At 38.2% G+C, this 15392-nt stretch overlaps 1 long non-coding RNA gene across 8 annotated transcripts in view; it reads left to right on the plus strand.

Annotated features, from left to right (window-relative positions):
- Positions 1-15392, plus strand: part of LOC127018083 (uncharacterized) — a 284395-nt gene that overhangs the window by 196483 nt on the left and 72520 nt on the right. For 6 of the 8 annotated variants that reach the window (XR_007766704.1, XR_007766705.1, XR_007766703.1 and 3 more), the window contains one exon: positions 14048-14117. This is a non-coding gene — a long non-coding RNA (uncharacterized LOC127018083). Of the gene's footprint in view, positions 1-8866; positions 8939-9173; positions 9394-14047; positions 14118-15392 lie in introns of all 8 variants that reach the window. The other 2 variants (XR_007766707.1, XR_007766708.1) reach the window with 2 other exon arrangements.

Consider the following 15392-nt stretch of genomic DNA (forward strand, 5'->3'; position numbering starts at 1 on the left):
ACTCAAGTGGCAGTAAAAAGCTTTTAACTGGAAACTTGTAAATGTTGTTGAAAATGGGAATTAAGGAGACTTCTATGCTTTTAAAAAACACACACTAGAGACAGTAATTGTTACTATGGACATGGGATATGATCAGCTTTTATGCTTCTATAGTGAAGAAAAAACACTCCAGAGTGATACCTATGCTTTGAAGTGCTCATGAGCAGAAATCTTTCTCCCTGGAACCTCACGTTTTGCTGAGTGAAGTCAACAGCAATGTTCTAGTTAATTATAGAAATGCAATATCAAATTTATACAGCATTTAACTGCATGTTTAAGGGATATAAGACTTTTAAATCATAACTTAAAAAGATAGTTAAAAATCATAAAATATTGTATATAACCACTCATCACCATATATACCTTCCAAGTAATGACAGTTGGAGAACTGTGTTGATAAATGTGCAGAATAAGCTATGAAATCTCTTCACAGTATTACAAATGCAGAGTTGTAGCACCAAGATTTTCTTCCCCTGTGTGTAAATAGCCTATGTCTATGTTTTACTAGTGGGTTACTAAGAAACAACAACAAAAAGGATAGGAGTTGCAGTAGGTATAAAGGTAAGTGTTAGAAGAACCAGCTATTGCAGTGTGAGAAGGATGTATTATATGTAAATATGAATCATATAAAAATTCAGAGGTAGAACAAAAGATATTCTGTATGAATTGTAAAATGCACAAGTTTTGTAGTACTGTAAATTGTTTTCAGAGATAATGGAATCACTTAAGACATAAAGATATAAGCACTAATCATCAAATAACTATTGAGAGAGAAAAGTTTTTTCCCTGAACAAAGCTTCACGACATAAAAATATGAGATAATAAAATAACAGACACAGATCATAAAGGATATAAAACTCTGAACTCATGATGAAGCTGAAAAAAAGTGTAATGTTTGAATTTGCAGCATTTGGGAGAGATAGGGTGAAAAATACAAGAGGAAGAGCAGAATGTCAGAAGGGGACCATGAGATGGTGTAGAGGTGACCAGGTGTAGGTCATTATTGCATGCAGTTGAATGCAAAATGGGATATATTGATAGAGAATCCTTGCATGATAATAGCAGAGAATTGAAGAAAAAAAAAAAATCATTAAAGGAGGGATGTTTGGTCAGGGGATAGGTTCAGTAAGAAAACCCCAGGAAGTCTAAAAGAATTAATATGCTGTTAAAGAGCTTATCAAATTTTGGGGAAATGCTGCTTTGAAACAGTCTCTACTTCTGATGTAAAAATGTGCTGTGAACTGTGTTCATAAGATCAAATAAAATTATCACAGACAAGTGAAAAACCTGCAACTCTGTCTGGCTTATCCAATGTGATTCAGACTCCTATGAATCCATATTTTTTGAAGACCAAACTGGATAGTGTTTGGAGGGAAAAAAAGAAAACTATGAAAATCTTCAGATTCCTGTATGCAAAGTGGTGTTCTGATTTTTTGGAGAAAATATGCCCATCAATTATAAGGCTATTAGATTGACCTGAGTATCTCTAGTATTCCAGACAAACTGCACAGAACTCACAAATGAGCATGCATTAGTTCTTGGTACACGATTTGGAAGAGAGGTTTACTGAAATAACTTGTCCAAATGTATGTATTTCTGAATAGCACAAATAATAGAAAAAGAAGAAACATCTTTCCAGTGGCACTCTTGCAGTTATTTGGCACTCCAAACCGCAAAAGCATTTGATTTAGTTTAAAATGCCTTTAGATAGAAATTACTTTAATAGCCTACTTATTTTGTCAGTTTTTGATTATGGATCTACCTCTTACGTGGGTTTGCAAAGAGATATCAATGTATAATCGCACTTGTAACAATAATATTCTGAGCTCTTGTTGCAAGTAGTTTGAAAGTTGCTTTAGTTGCATGAACAGATTCTGAATTGGTTGTTACAAAGCTCTGGGTCTCTGGCAACATCAGACTCTTCTGTATGTATGTGTTTTCATGATTAGATGCAAAATGGGCTGTGTGGGTAGTTGGTCTGGCAGTATGAAAGAGCTCTTATGAGTATAAATGGTTTCCTTCAGCAGCACACAGATTCTAATGGGGACTGAGAAGCTGGTTTATAAAACAGTACGTAGTCTGTTAATTTCACTTCATGCTGTTCCTGACGAGCATGAATCCTGAAGCACTATCTGGAAAGCCCAGGAAAAAGCTTCCAACTGAGCCTTTTTTCTGGAATTTTATCCCTGAAAATGAGAAGGACCAATGTTTACATATATTTCCAGCTATCTCCATGCATAAAGTACATTTTTGAAAAAATGAAAAGGTAAAGGGAAGTTTGAGAAATTCAAATTTAGGAAAATTAAGGCAAACTCTCAAGCCTCATCTTGATGAGAACTATAAAATCTTCAGGTATTTAGTTCAAAAACCAAAAGCAGGTTCAGGAATGGCAGTTGTTTAAACAAAACTATATAAAAAGAAATGCTATAGTGCTGGTCAAGATCTATCTTCCTATTCGTGGTTGGCTTTTCTAGATAAAATTGGAGTAATGATAGAACATCTAAAAAGCTCCCTATATTTTTAGTAAAAACAAGTAATCAAGATACTTATAATGCCAACACCACCTATTCCCCCAAAAGAAATTTGAAGTTGCCCTTATTTCCCCAGATAAACTACACCCAAAAAGAAAAGCATATCGTATCTCTGGCTGCCTTCAGCAGGTTGCCTTGAAATATGCTTTACTGGTTTAGCAATACTGCTTTATCTCTTTTTCATTAACTATTTTTTTTCCTCAAATTCTTTTGATATGTTATGATATGCAGTATGTCACTGCTTTCTTAGAAGAGTCACAGAAAGAGCCACAGTCTCTTTGTGGTGGTTGTAAGGAAGCTTAAACCCCTAAAGACTTTCTGATGTAATAAGGTCACACCAGCAGTTACGGTGCTGATCAAATGCACTTTTTACATACTCATCCACATCTCAAGTATTGTATCAGAGGCTGCTTCAAAAGAGTAGGAGGATGGAAGTTCTTTTGGAAACTTCTGCACTGCATTGTCTACAGGACAAAAAAATCTTTTTAAAGCAACATCAGAAATAAAAAACGCTAGTCTTTGCTGTGACTTTTCTGTTTTATTATTTTCTCTAGTGAAAACTTTCAACTGGTGCTTTCACTGACCTCTTTTAACATCTTTTTCTGCCTAAGAAGCTGATGTATAAGGAAAAAAATGTAACTGTTGGACGACTGTAATTCTTAAGTCAGCATGTTCTGTTCAGTTTCACTAAATGAGAAGACCTTAAATATGCTCTCCCTTCTGTGCCCTTTTTGATCATAGTATTAGGATGGGCCTGAAATCCAGCCAGCTTTCCTCTCTTTTGAGGTATAAATCAAAATGAAAACCCACTGTGGAATCTCATCTTGTAGGCAATGGTCACATATTTGCTATCAGAAAATGGAGGGTGATACTATTGTTATATTACTGTTTAGGCTACTGATCAGGCTGCTGTTATAGATGCCATACAGGTTCAGAACAAAAATTAGGTTTCAGACCCAAAGACTGTAAAAGTTCTATGCAAATTACAAAACAGCAGTTTTGAAACAGAAAGAAGTGCAGCGTGTCCGATAGGCTAAGCAAAATTCAAGCCAAACTGCTGCCAGGTAATCACTGTAATTTATGTATTCTACAGATAGAGGCACCAGCTTGCTGTGTTGAATAGGTACTGCACAGAGTGTGCTTTATTCTGATCCCACCATTGTTCTTCAGCAGTAGGACAAGAAGTACAAGAGGTTGGAAGACTCTTAGAAAGCTGAAACAATTTTAGATCAACTAAGCAGCATTGTTTTCCTTCTTCACAAGTGCTATTTTTTTGTGTTTAAGAGTTGAAGTTGCAGCTTGTAGAGACCCTAGGAAATCCCTAGTGAACCATCCCATGTGCTCTTGCTTACGTTGAGGAATGGCAAAGCTTCTGTAGGAGCCTTGAATCCAGAAATGTTTGACCATTGCCATCAGCATCCCAGCACCCTTCACTTCTTCCGGGGTAGAAAATGGTGCTACTTGCTCTCTTGATGGAGTCATAAAGAATAAAGGAAGAGTGTTTATGGGACTTCTTGAATTGTTGAACATATTGCCAGTGAGTAGCTTGTCTCTAAACCGGTGGGAGATATCCAGTACAAACAGATGGCCAATCTTCATTCAGCTCTGTGCTGTATAGCACACAACAGTTTTCTCTCTTTTCTTTTTACAGCATTCTCATTTCAATCAGATTAGTGATGGGGATATTCATAGCAGTCTGTGACTGCCTGGGCACTGCGTGGCCATCTTCTGCCAGAAGTACCTGGCCTGTTGCTTTGGATGCAGAGATTAATTCTTCCCCACCTTTGCTAGACTACACAAGACAGAAAAAGCATCTCCTGCCAATGTTACTGTGTTGGGATTCAGCTTGTGAGGGCACTTCTGAGGAATAAAGGATGGAGAATGGACTATTAGGATGTAGCTATTTCCATTTTTGTTTGAGGACTGTTCTCGGGACAGAATTTGCCTTCCTGATTGCCTTGCAAGAGTATATACATGTTTGATCAGGTACTTTGTACTGATGTGTAGGGCTTAACCCCAGATACGCGTTCATAAGAAAGTGTTGAATGCAGCGGTTCGTTGTGAATTGCAACCCTGTGTGTACTGCTAAGATTTTTTCTGAAAACGTTTGATGTTTACTTCTTCCCTTCCCATCCTTCCCTTTCTGGGACCAGCACTGTGGCATAATTAGATTCAGGTTTTAGAAGTTTGCTCTACTGTATCATATGATATTTACTTTATGTAGTAAAGTGGACAAAGTCTGTGTGCGTGCAATTGAAAAACAATACCAGCCAGTTCACCTTAGAGGCTACAGAATTCTCTTGGGAAGAGGAGAGGCAAAATCAAGTTTCTGCTAGGCTGTTCTCTCAGATGCAGTCTTAGTGCCCTCACCATGACACCCTACCAGCTGGTTCTACCAGGTATCTCTCTTTCAAAACAATTTTCAGATGTTTTCATTCCAAGAAAAAAAAAAAAAAACCACAAAACAAACTCTTGAAAACATGTTTACCAAGATTACTAAAGGAAGGAAGATCATTTCAGCTGGATGTAGTCCTTTATTTGCTGTAAATAAATCAGATGTTGGCTACATGAACATCTTGTTTTGCTTCTATTATTTACAGCCCAGGCTGACAGTTAACCTTTTAAAAACTTTCAATTAAAACCCAGCTGCAGAAGTCTTTGCTTATACCAGATTCTGAAAATATCCAGGGTTTTTTGTTTGGTGGTTGTTTTTTTTGGTTTTTGAGGGGTTTTTGGCATAATGTATTGTATACCTCCCTGTGGTCTTTAAATTACCTGGTCATCAAAAAGGCATTTACATTCCTGTTAAAGTAAGTGCACTCAGAGGTGCCAACAGAAAGTTATGCATAAGAATATAGTTTATGTATGCATGTTGCAATCTAATAAAAAAATCAGTCACTTCGTGTTCCTAGGTTTGTGAATATTTATCATCATAAGCAAGTAGCAGATAGAGGCTGGGGTGAGGAAATGAGAGGGTAGGGGAGGATATCATTATAACCAATAGAAGACAAATCTCCTAAGTGAAAGCAGGTTCTTGCAAAATCCCAGGTAAAAGCTGTTGACAGTTTCCTTTGTGTCTCTAAGTGGCACTGACCTAAAACAGCCCCATAAATTAAGCTGCTCAAGAACAGTACATAACAGAACAGACGTTCTGCCAGCTCCTTGCTAGTGCCCAGCAGGATCCCATCATTTTCTATAAAAGCAGCTGGGTGAGCTAATTCTGTGGCTAAGGAAGCATCAGCAGGTTGCAAGAAACCATTAGTCACCTCTGCAATATACCTGGTAAATTATTAGTACATTTAAGCAAAGCTGTCTGTCTCAGTACTGTGGTGTAGTCTACAGACAAGTTCAAGGCTCTGTATATAATCAACAGACATGTGTCTGCAATTAGAAAACAACCATCTCTTCCAGTACTGAGTCAATGCAGAAGAGCTGCAAGAGTGGCTGGAAGCAGGCTGTGCTTCCGTTATTTGACTAGGCACCTGCAGCATAACACACCAAGCTGATCTGGCGTGCAGCACGTGATCCAGTTCTTTCAAATCACCAACTGTGTGCTATATGAAGTCTAAACGGGTTTTAAGTTTTCCCATCAACTGTAGAACAGCAAATGATATTGGGTCAAGCATAATAATACAATGGCAAGGTTGGATGAGGCACTATCTGGGAGAAATTCTATGGTACAAAGCTAACTCGTCAGGGAAAAAAAAAAGGTTATCATATTTGAAACAGCATGAATTTATATTGAATCAGTATTTTGACTTACGCAGTGTTGCATATTTTTCATCTGATGTGGCAGCTCTAGAGCTGGTTCATTTATAGTTTTGAGTCATTGCTTGGGTAAAGTAGACTGAAAAAGTGCTGCTACGTCAAGTAGAAAGTCTTCTGAATTAGTCTTGACTATTGTATGCTAGATAAACCTTTACCATTACTCTATTCAGCTCCATGAACAATCAGATGAATCCCTGCAGAGATAGAAATAACACTTTGGTCATCTTTGCTCACACTGAGCAGTGCCTGACTCCACATGGATTTCCCTGGAAATCTGAATCTGCCCAAAAGGGTAAGGCAGTGATTTCTGGCAGACTTGATCCAGAGTGAAGAGATCTGCTGATTAGCTTTGGACAGGCAGTAAAGAGATATCTGCACTGTTCTGCTATTGATGTTCAAGCTGTGTCTCTGAAGGGCAGCCTCAGTGTATCTCACTCGCATGTTTCATGCGGGGGGGAGGGGGAAGAGGTTGTTTTTAATCTGCAAGCAATACTTTTTTCTTTGTTGTGAGTTACCAAGATCTGACTGAAACCTGACATCAGAGTTTTAATCTTGTCCTGCAGTTGCCTGAAGAAGGAAAAGGGGATATGAAATGAATCATGAGAAGGGACCAGAGTGGATGATGTTAGTTCTGGTTTCCTCCTCATGCCCTGCATGTGGCATGGTAGGAAAGGAGAATTTGCCAAAGATGACACGCTGAGAGCGGTAGCACTCACCAAAGGTCAGAAAAAGCATGTTGCTGTTTTCAGAGATTCATGCTCTCAGAGAGTCTTGTATAGCCAGTAATATGTCATCTTAGGTACGCGTTTATGTTGTCAGACAAGCACCCAGGAATAGCTGTCCATTTTCAGAGCAATTTTGAAGGCTTGTTACATCTTGTGGAATCTGTCTGGTCCATCAGTCAGGCTGTGGGCAAGGCAATAGCATTATGGAAAACAAGCATATCAGTTGTTGTCTGTCTCAGTCTACCTGGTGAAGCATCAAGTGCGTAGGAGCACTTGGTCCAGGTAGAGTAGTTGGGGCAATGTGCTGCTGAAATTTAGAAAATCTGGGTGTAGTAAGTGTATACTCTGCTCATTTGACTGCCTGATGAAAACAAATTTTTACCAGTTGACCAGACTGTGCACGTGTTCTATTTTATGAGACCTCTTACTGTTTTCTATGCTGGGTGGTCTAACTTTCAGTGTGCCTCTGCATAACCTCCTGTGGCAGCTGCTACTTGTCACAACTCAGTAATAGCTCTCAATAACTCCAGCAGCTGGCAGTCCTCTCTAGAAATCCAGTGTCATTTATACTGCTTTATAGCACTTTTGCCAAAGTTGGAAGATATCAGATCAAACAAGCCTTACAACTTGGTGGAGGCAGGAATTGGAATTTTCAAAGCTAAGAGGTTTCCTCAGTACTAAGGTGTTTTTATGAGGGAGTGGTCTGCTTCCTTCTTATTAAATACAAATGCTAGAAATGTAGTAAGCATTCAAGTCATACGAATTTTTTTTTACTGCCTTAATGAGGAAGTTATCAGCTTTTCTAGTTTATTATATGGAAGCTACATAACAAATACTGGCAGTATTCTACACTTGCATTTAAAATGCAAGTATTATATGAAAGAGGTTTTAAATAGTATTAAATATTTTCTTGTAGAATTTGTAGAATCCAACATTAATTACTGGAATAGTATTCTAAACAGTCAGCTTTCACTCTAATTATCCAGTAGTTCTTCTGTATTCCTGTGGCTATGGTGTCACAGCCACAGAAATAATTTAGTGAAATAGAGTGAATGTTAAAATATATATATGCACACACTGTAAGTTGATAAGTGAAAAAAATCTGACAATGTAAAAGCACTTTAACAAATCTTATTTAATGTTCAATTTAACAATTAAGTAGTCATATATATGTTGGATATGCTGCCACAGTAAATACTACTTAATTTCAGTCCCTTAATCCTTTCACCTCTTATGCAAAAGCTGGCATCACAGCTGTTTCTGGAAGTATTGCAGATTCTAAACTTGCATGGTTCCTCCTTCTGGGAGAGCTTGGGAGTGCAGCAAACAGGTGCAGGGAGATGATTCTTGTATGACACCCGTTGTTTCTCTTAGCTGTATGATGAAGGTACATGATAGTACTTAAGGCATAGGCTGGCTGCTTGATGACGGTGATATGCTGTGGAGAATTGTTTTTTGAGAGCAGTCAGCCGGTGGAGAGCACAGGGCTGAACCCTACGTGTAGTCCAGGTCCTGTGTATAAAGGAACTTATTTTGGGGCCTTCAGTAGGAGGAACTTGGAGAGCACGCTTGCTCCCAGTCTTCCTGTAATACCCTGTTCTGTGCAGCCAGCACGGCTCTGAAACAGCCTGCCAGTTGCTTTTGCTGCATCTGCCCGCATCTAGAGTACAACATCAATTTGCAATTACTCTCTCTTCTGCTTCTCCGATGTCCTTCATTACAAAGCACAAGCCCTAGCTATAGTAGCGTCTGTGTGGGTCTCCAGCATACAAAAACAATTAACATTTTTTTCTTCCTTTACAGAGCAAGGAGGTTCTTTATAGAAGAATCAGCTTGATTAGCTCACTGGTTTTCATGTGCCTGTTTGTTTGCATGGTATGAAGGCTTTTTCTATGAATGGGAGGAATGTTTAGCATCTGATTTTACTGAACTGAAAAGATTTCCCATCTGTATAATTAGCCTTATTTATATGGTTAGAGTTTATCCACTAATTGCGTGGGGGCTTTTTAGTTTGTGTTCCCTGTACGTAGAATGTTCATCAGACAGCTCATGTTGGAAAGTCAGAGATTGAACAAGAGTGTTGTTTTTCTGTTTTTCATGTCTCTACAAGGAATGCATTTGCCACTGAAGCACTGAATTGTTGAACGTTATCTAAACACCACTTAATGTTAGCATATTTTCCTGAGTGACATGATGATGAATTCTGGAGAAAAAATGTCTCAGTGAAATTTCATCAAATAAATAATCTAGTTGTGCCAAGAAATCCCATAATGACCTCAAGACTTAACAGCTGCCAAATACGCTGCTTAGCATTAGCCGCTCTTCTTGAGGTATGAAAATAGTATACAATGAACACTGCAAAACCTGCTTTCTCTAGCACTTAATACATCTTTTCTAAACCTAATTCATTGTGTGTAAATGGCACTGTCTTTTATAATAGTACCATGTATTCATGCTCAACATTGTTCTTGTCTGTCTCTCTAGCATGGTAAGGACTGTGGTGCATCCCATATGTCTTAGAACTTAATCATTCAATTGTCCAGTAAAAATAAAAATAAAATTATGTGAACATGCTGGTGAGTGAGAGCAATCAGACTCAGTTACAAAAAAAGACAGTCTAAACTTGCATGTCAACTAGATATTTTACCAGGCTCAAAATGTGAAGAATTTAATAATGAACTGTCTTCTTTATAGAGATTTTAGAGATTGTATAGATTATCTAAGAATAGCAATGGAATTATGATTATTAGAAATAGCAGAGTAGGGTAATTTCTTCTTAATCCATAAGCAATCCTGTCAAGTAGAAATATTCACAAGGTTAGCACAGTGGGATCTATTAAGCTGGTGGTTGTGTTGCTTTCTTCTCTCAGAGAAACTAGTTCTCTAAGGCTTCACCATGTGCTAGCCTTCATCCCTTATAATGCTTTGTTTTATATCCTACAAGACCTGCATTGGAGGGGACTAAATCTGGGAAAAGCAGGCAAACTGAAAAGGTTGCTAAAGGTGCAGTGCAGCAGTGTGGTATCTGCGTGTCTGATCCTCTGCTTGTCTGCATGTGGACACATGCTCATTTTTCCAAACATGACCTGCCAGGGCAGCGGAGGGGAATTCATCATCTACTTGCTATCAAGAAATGGCACGTTCCTTTCAAGTTTAGCTCAGCTGCATCCTGACCCTACAGGGCTGTTTGCTCAGATGGGTGGTGTATTAAACAGCGTTAGGAGGCTGAATTCAGTGTAGTTGGTTCTTGGCTTGTTAAATAACAATAAACAAATCACTTCTCTGTTCCTTCTATCTGTAAAATGGAAATTACAGAGGAGTGTTAAGAACTTCGGGTGAAAAAGTTCTGCTCAGTGATGTTACTTGTGATGTGGTAATACAGTGGTGAAGGCAGGATTAATGGTCAGGTAATTTAAAGACTTACAGAATTTTCCTAACTGAGGCGTGATAGAAGTAGTTTAGATGCAGTAACTAAAAATCAGTCATGGATACAGCTGTATAGGAATGGTAATAAATACTGTTGTTATAGAATGCATAGATCATATTCCTTCTGTGTTATAGTTTGATTTGCATGGCTATAAACTCCCTCCCTTATTGCTCAAATAAAAGCACACCTACTTTGTACACTTCCCCCTCTTTTTGTTTAACATGATATAACAGAGTTGATCTGTTAATATCCTGACTTGTTTTCTACTTAGGTGGATATGATCGCTGCCATCCGTTACCAGTTTTTAAATGCCTCTAGATTTGGGTTTTCCACTACTTTTTATAGCCTCACGTGACAAAAAATATTTCCTCATATTCAATGTTTTCATTTTGGAAAAGCCCAGGTTGCAGTACTATCCCAGTTGTCATTATTTCTTGCTAATTCTTTAGAGAAATTCTTAAGCTTTAGTAAATTCATCCAATAGAATATGGTTGGAAACAGAGAAATATTTGACAAAAAATCTGATATTTCAGGCAATCTCATCAAAACTGTCAGAAGTGTCATTAAATCGTAACTCCCTCTGGAGTGTGTCTCTATTTCTTTTAGGGCCTCTGAGATCAGCCTTTCTGTTTTACTAGACTGAAACTTTTCTTTTACAGCAGACAGCTCCCAAGTGGCATATCTAGCTGCAGCGATGTATTTTTCTTTGTTAATGCCAGTAGTGTTAACAGCATTGGATTGAATTAAGCTTTACTAAGACTGTAGCGGTTAGGGAGGATCTCCAAATGCTTTTCTCCGAAGTACTTCTTCCTCATAAGAGAATAATTTGAAAAATTAAAAAAAAAAAAAAAAAGCCTAATGCTTAAGAACACACGAAGAACGTCATTGCTGTCACTGAATTAACCATCCACACATATCGCACAGATCTATGAAATAAGGCATCAGTTTTTCTTCTGAACTCTTTGAAAGCATGGGTGCCTTGAATAGATGCTCTAGGTTTGGACAAGCTTAAGAGAGAGATTTCAAGTCTAAAGTCTACCATCGGGGCTCAGATTCAAGTGACATTATGAATAGCTTAATTGTAATTACCTTCTCCAGTCACACTGGATTGTCATATAAAATGTTTTAAATCAAATGAAACACAGTATTTCAGTGAGAAGCGATTGTCCTTGCCACTCTATCACTCTCTGCATAAGTGGTGCTGTGGATAGTATATTGCAAGAAAAGACTTGTTTCCCCATGATAAAACAGCCTTGGAGGGGATTACAGCAGCCAGGCTCCTGAATAGCTGATATGCAGCTAGAGATGTGTTATTTCGGGTACCTATTACAAGAATATATTGAACAAAATGTATTTTGAGGCTGATGCATAAGCTGGTAGAGCAGAAGGAGCTGTTTGCATGGGTGCAGTAACTAGCCTAGTGGTAGCATTGTCATCCTGTGCTGCTGTAACTACAGGAGTGCTTTGAGTAGTTTTGTCCTGTTGGAGAACTTACTATCTCTGTAAGTTGCATGTGAATTAAACCTATGGCCAGTTGCGATTTATGCAGGCTGTAGTGTGATGGTTTTGGCTGGGATAGAGTTAATTTTCTTCAGAGTAGCTACTATGGGGCTATGTTTTGGATTTGTGCTGGAAACAGTGTTGATAATACAGAGATCTTTTAGTTATTGCTGAGCAGTGCTTACACAGAGTCAAGGCCTCTTCTGCTTCTCACACCACCCCACCAGTGAGTAGGCTGGGGGTGCACAAGAAGTTGGGAGGGGACACAGCTGGGACAGCTGACCCCAGCTGACCAAAGGGATATTCCATACCATATGACATCATACTCAGCATATAAAGCTGAGGGAAGAAGGAGGAAGTGGGGGACGTTTGGAGTGATGGTGTTTTGTCTTCCCAAGTAACTGTTATGCATGGTGGAGTCCTGTTTTCCTGGAGATGGCTGAACACCTGCCTGCTGATGGGAAGGGGTGAACGAATTCCTTGTTTTGCTTTGCTTGTGTGCGTGGCTTTTGCTTTACCTATTAAACTGTCTTTATCTCAACTCACTTTTAATCTTCGGATTCTCTCCCCCATCCCACCATGAGGGGAGTGAGCAAGCGGCTGTGTGGTGCTTAGTTGCTGACTGGGGTTAAACCATGACATGTAGAAATTCCACAGCAGGGCAAACTCCACTCTAAACTCCTGTTTCCAAATGGGATGTCACAGAAATAAGGATTATTTGAAAACCAAAACAGTTCTAAAATCAGCGATGACTTGAGCACAAATGTTGCTGAGTTAAAGCTTTTAAAAAGGCAGTGATGTAAGTACAGCTTCTGTATATGGCACACACCCAATTGCCTTCAAGCTGTAATTAGATTCTTATGCTATCACCCTCTGTTTCAGGTAACCAGCTGCCACAGTCAGTTAAATAAGTGGAATCCTAGTAGGACCTTTCCTTCATCTCCTTTCCAGGGCAATGTCTGCTGTATTTACACTTTGTATTGCTGTTTGCCAAAACTAGAGAATTCTTTGTTTCTTCCCGGCAGACGTATACTGAAGTGCTTCATCTCCTCTCTGCCCATCAATAATTTCTATGACTGTTATAAGTGCACTGCTTAGGGTGCTAGTATAGCTTGGTAAAACAAAACAACTCCCTCTTCCCACCACCGCTGTGTTCTGGATGCCTTGAATCTGCTGGTTTATGGCCAACATACTGCTAGCTTTCTAGTAGTGAAGAGTATTGATTTACATACCCAGTAAATATCTTGTAAGCATTTTTCCTTTTTTAATCATTGTTCAATAAACACAGCTGGACGCAAATAAATTGACAACATAGTTAAGGCCTCCTAACAGCTCCACTCACATCTCCTAGAGCCTTTCTGTAGCCTCTAGGATTTTTATAAAGATTTGTTTTCCCTAAAAATAATTACATGATAATCTAATTATTTTGTTATAATTATTCTCATAATTAACTTTGCTATGTTTAAAACCTAAAGAAAGAAATGAGATAGAACATACCACTATATTAAAGAGGAGCATATCCTGTATTTCTTAAAATTACTTCTGATTTTTATTTTATTTTATTGCTCTTGTTCATATGATCAGTAAACATCTTCTCAGCCACTGCCAAATTAAAGTAATATTTACTTGATTTTTATTGTACATCAATAAAAACATAGATGACAGATGAATAGCAAGAAGGAGCAGACATGTGGTTTTATGCTCTTTTAAATGTGAAAGTGTTACATCTAATTTGCTAATGTGAAACAAATATTGATAGGCCTGAAGTGTGTAGTGAAAAAATGCATACTGTAAATTCAGTTTCTTGTCTTCGTTTGTAGACTAGATACTTCCTTATCTATTTCCCTTATACTAATACAGAAGTTCTTGATATCTATTTTTCTTTTTTTAATTTCATTGTCATTTCATATGGATATAGAACTTTTGCACTGGCAGAACTGCATGAAAATCTCTTTGGAATAGATGTAATTTAATTTATTATTAGTATTTTCTGCATAGTCTCAGAAAGCAAATTCCTTGATAACAGTTCATGAGCACTTCTGTTTGTCTTTCTACAGCTTTGACAAGTGGGATGGGCCAACAGATGGACTTACATGAGTAAGGTTTCAAGCAAGCAAATTCCATAAGGTATGTGAAATATTGGCTAAAATACATCTGCATTTATTTCTCAGACAGCGTATTTCCTTAAAATTAATAAAATTTTGAGGATCAAAGAACATTATAAAAATATCTGAATACTTAGGATACTTCTAAAAAAATAGCAGTAGAGAGATCCCACTGTACTGGTTCTCAGAATGTATGAAAATAATTTTTTTTTTATTTTGTTCTGACATATATAGAGTGTTTCAAGGAAAAGTCAGAGGGATATATATATCTTTTTGATGTGAGATGAATATTCTTTTTGAAAGAGAACAGAACTCAGTTAATTTCAATATTCCATATTCAGTATTTGAAATCTTTTGACATTTTTATATAAGCTAGAGGTTTCGGGGTTTTTCTCCTATTATTTTCGTAATAGAAAGTCTGTTACTTTATGTGAGGAACCCACCCTATTGTTTCAGATAATTTCTCATGAAATTTCAATGGAAAAAACAGCACTCTGCCCCAATTCTTCATGCTCTTCTCCAGTGTGGCTACTGTGCATAGTAGGAACAGTTAAATATCTACTTGAGCTAGGGTAATATTGATCTGCAGGAGAAGGTGGAAGCAGTTACTGTTTTTACGGCAGTAGCACTAGGAAGCACTATTTTCCTTCTAGGGTCCACTATATTTGACCCGATGGCAACGTAAAAATTTTTCAGAAGAGGCAGCTGAGACTTTTCAGCAACAGGGGTTAAATTGAGTTTTGCCAGTTCAGGGATGGAGGGGGGAGAATATAACCTCGTTCATTCCAAGTACTGTCAGCTACGAAGTTCAGTTTTATAGCAGAGGAGAGCCCGTGGAATGACACCGACTGTTTCTTTGCTATCTGGCCCAGCCTGATTGCAACACGTGGGCGGCAAAGGCCATCAAAGCGGGCAACGTCTACATCCTCTACCCTCTCCTGCACCTACTCAGCTTTTGCTCTGAGCACTGCCAGGGGACTGAAGAAAAATAAGTCTGTGTTGATCCAGCAGTTGTCAGGGTATCTAAAATCTGGAGATACACAAAGCAAAGTTTTGATAATGAAAGAAAGTCTAATTGGGGTGGAGAAGGGGTGTGCAGAGGGAATAAGAAGAATCAAAAAGGGATGGTTTTCCCCACTTGAGCTGACTTCTCTAAAAGCTGGTGTGAATATTAGCAGTGGAAGAACTAAAAGGTTATTCAGGCTTAGATATAGAGCATCTCTTTGTGGATGGAGTGCTTCTCTTCGTGATTGTAATAAAAGTGCATAGGATAAAATTAAGATCACAGTTGAACTGA

Source organism: Gymnogyps californianus, chromosome 6 (genome assembly GCF_018139145.2).
Source record: "Gymnogyps californianus isolate 813 chromosome 6, ASM1813914v2, whole genome shotgun sequence".
In the NCBI taxonomy this organism is placed as follows: Eukaryota; Metazoa; Chordata; class Aves; order Accipitriformes; family Cathartidae; genus Gymnogyps; species Gymnogyps californianus.